General features: G+C 39.5%; 1 pseudogene; it reads right to left on the bottom strand.

Annotated features, from left to right (window-relative positions):
- Nucleotides 1–2,385: 2,385 nt before the first annotated feature.
- Nucleotides 2,386–3,346, bottom strand: LOC139702496 (olfactory receptor 3A1-like; annotated as a pseudogene).
- Between the last annotated feature and the right edge of the window lie 349 nt (nucleotides 3,347–3,695).

The raw sequence follows: 3,695 nt of genomic DNA, 5'->3' as shown, positions 1-3,695 counted from the left end.
TATATGTTCCAAGCAATAAGAATGATTTAATTTGGGAGAAGAATGAAATATCTTGTGAATGGATCAATAAAAGGTCACTTTATTCAATTAAAAAATGAAAGAATAATAGCATATTGGGAGATTGTGTGGAATTATTTGCAAAATAGTGGCAAAGGATTAATATCCACATTATATAGAGTTCCTGCAAATCAATAAGCAAAATTAATTAGCCATTAAAAAAAGAGGCAAAGGACATGAAAAGCTAATTATCAATGATGAAATACAAATGGATTATATTAGTCCACTCATGTTGCCATAACAAAATAAATAGATAGGATAGATTAAATAAAATGATTTTGTGAGAAAATAATTTTCTCACAATTCTGGAAGCAGGAAGTCCAAGATCAGTGTGTCAGCATGGTCAGATTCTGATGAAGATTCTCTTTCTGCATTGAAGACAGACCTTCTTCTGTATCCTCATATGAAAAGGAGAAAGAGAGAGAGAGAGAGAGAGAGAGAGAGAGAGAGAGAGAGAGAGAGAAAGAAAGAAGAAGAAGAAGAAGAAGAAGAAGAAGAAGAAGAAGAAGAAGAAGAAGAAGAAGAAGAAAGGGAGGGAGGGAGGGAGGGAGGGGGAGGGAGGGAGGGAGAGGGATTCTTCATATGAGGCCATAGCTCTATTCTATTAGGGCCCTACCCTTATAATCTCATTTAACCAAAATTACTTTCTAAAGACTATATCTCCAAATAAATTGGGGGTCAGCACTTCTACATGAAATTTTTAGAGAAACACAATTCAACACACATCCATGAATAATAAATATTTGGAAATACATTCATTCTTATGTGAACATAAAAAATACATATCAAATAATAAATATAATGTTCAACCACTATATTATCAAAAATTAGTAGAATTTATTTATAATAGCCACAGTTATCAAAAGCTTGGAGAATAAGCAATTTCTTTCATCATTGGAATAATAAAATAATGCAAATTTTTTGTAGAATAAGAGGAAACTATACATAAAAATCTAAAATTTTATTTCATTCAACTCAAGAATTTTGTTTATCACAACTTATGGAAATGCTTGCAGAATAATAAAAACACCCTGGTGGTTCAGGAGGCTGAGGCAGGAGATCTCAATTGAAAGCCAGCCTTAGCAATGTAGTGAGACCCTGTCTCAAAATAAAAATGTAAAAATGAGGGCTTGGATGTGGCTCAGTGCCCTGAGGTTCAATCCCTGGTATCAAAAATAAAAGTAAATAAAAAAGAAAAATACACTTCTAAAGAATATTCTACATGTTATTGATTGTAAATGCAGAAAATCTAGAAACACTTTAAATTCTAAAAAAAGGCATATGGCTAAATAAATTTTTATTTACTTGTAAATTAACACTGGGCAATCAATAAAATGGAAAACATAAGATTTTAGATATTTGACAGGTTAAAAAATCTACCTACCATGTACTGTGTAAATAACAACCATGACATAGCATACCCCTATTGATACAACATATGCATAAACATATTTATATTGATATAAAGATACACAACATGTTTATGTATGTATTAAAAAATTAAAAGAATAGGCACCAAATATATTTTTTAAGAATTTAACCTTTATTTTTATTTATTTATTTATTTATTTATTTTTTTATGTGGTGCTGAGTATTGAACCCACGGCCTCACCTGTGCTAGGCAAGTGCTCTTCCACTGAGCCACAACTCCAACCCAATCACCAAATTTTTAACAGTGGTTATTATGAAGAGTGGGGGCAGAAAAAGTAAAGGTTTTGATTTTCTACTGTTAAAATTTTGTTTTCATTTTCATGAGTGCAATTCCTAATCAAAAAAATTTAAAGTCAACGGATATTTCCATTTTGAAAAAAAAGAGAAATCCCTAAGGAAATATAAACTCTCCACAGTTAAGCACCCCAGAATCTTGCAGTGTTGACAGGCTAGTGGAAATCGATGTCTCAATTCATACTGTACTAGATCTAGGTCACTGTGTGACCTTGTGTGAAAACAGGTGGTGGGAGCTGCTTTGGGGGAGCTTAATGTAAGGGTATGCTGACTCATGGCACTAGGCTGTGACTTGTTATGTTCCAGTTTAGAGACAATCTTTGCTGGTGCTTTTGGGGACCTTAGCAAAATAAATAAACAAAAGATTCTTCCTGCAGGACCAAGAACCTCCCAAGATACAGATATCTTGGGTTGCCTTTTATCTGGACTAGGAAGAGTTCAGAGGACCAAATGGCAAGTACCCAGGGCTCTGGTCCAGGACTGTATACTACCATCAGGTAAAGCATCCTTGGGGAGCAAGAATATTACTTCCTAATAAAAGTCATCTTGTTCAAGACTCTAGGAGGGACTACTCCCATGGTTTCTACCTTCCTGAGACACCCTTCATGACAGTGCTCGCTTTCCAGTGAGCACCTTCCACAGAGCGCCCTGCACATCGGGATTCCTGAGACTGTAGATGAGTGGGTTCAGCATGGGGCTGACAACAGTGTTAAGGATGCCAATGCCCTTGTCCTTGTCTGAAGCCTCCACTGAACCCAGACACATGTAGCTGAAGACACCTGTCCCATAGAAGATGCCCACCACTGTGAGGTGGGAGCCACACGTGGAGAAGGCCTTCTTCCTGCCCTCAGCAGAGCGGATTCTCAGGACTGCAGCTGCCACATGGACATAGGAGGTGACGATGAGAATCACAGGTGCACCTGCCATGAGGATACCCAGACCAAATAGCAGCAGCTCATTGAGCTGGGTGCTGGAACAGGAGAGCTGGAAGAGCTGGGGGAGGTCACAGTAGAAGTGATTGATCACATTGGGGCCACCAGAAGTTGAGTGTGGATATGGCCACAGTATGGGTCAGTGCATTGGTGAAGGCACAAGCCCAGGACACAGCCACCAGTATCCTCTGGACTGTCTGGCTCATGTGGGTGCTGTAGGTAAGGGGCCGGCAAATGGCCAGGAATCGGTCATAGGCCATGGCTGTCAACAAGAAGCAGTCCACACCAGCCAACAGATGGAAGAAGAAGAGCTGTGTGAGGCAGGCTCCATATAAAACTGTATGCTTGTGGGACAAGAGACGACTCAACATTGAAGGAACAGTGACAGTGATGCACCCAACATCCAGCACTGACAGATTCCCCAGGAAGAAGTACATGGGGGTGTGGAGTTTAGGCTCCACCAAGATGGCTGCCAGGATGCTGAGGTTTCCCCCGATTGTGACCAGGTAGGCAAAGAAGAAGAGCACAAAGACAACTGGTCGCAGCCCAGGTGTCTCCACCAAGCCCAATAGAATAAACTCAGTCACTGCAGTTCTATTGGCTCCAGGTAATGAGCCCCTGTAATAAGACATTCCAGAGTGGAAGGGATCAGCCTCGATTATTTAGTTAGTCAATAAAAAATATATTGACCTACTTACACTTGCTGCTCCAGGAAAAACCCCCTAATTCCTTAGTGAGTATTTCTCACTCTTCAGGCCACACCTCACTTATTGTCCATGTTCTGCCTTCACCATAGTATCCTTATCTGACTTCCATGTGCATTGCCCAATGCCACCACTACCTTGGACTTCTTTCTTCTCAAAAGGTATTTAAGTCCTTTCTCACTTTGTTCCCTGGAGTCAATGAATGAGGTCCTTCTCTCAAGGTCCTATATGAGATCTGAGGGAAAATTATGCTAAAAGTAAAAAAGAACAGAACACA

The sequence above is a fragment of the Marmota flaviventris genome, chromosome 17 (assembly GCF_047511675.1).
Source record: "Marmota flaviventris isolate mMarFla1 chromosome 17, mMarFla1.hap1, whole genome shotgun sequence".
Classification (NCBI taxonomy): domain Eukaryota; kingdom Metazoa; phylum Chordata; class Mammalia; order Rodentia; family Sciuridae; genus Marmota; species Marmota flaviventris.
The sequence above is the reverse complement of the archived record's forward strand: the minus strand, read 5'-3'. Positions and strand labels throughout refer to the sequence as shown.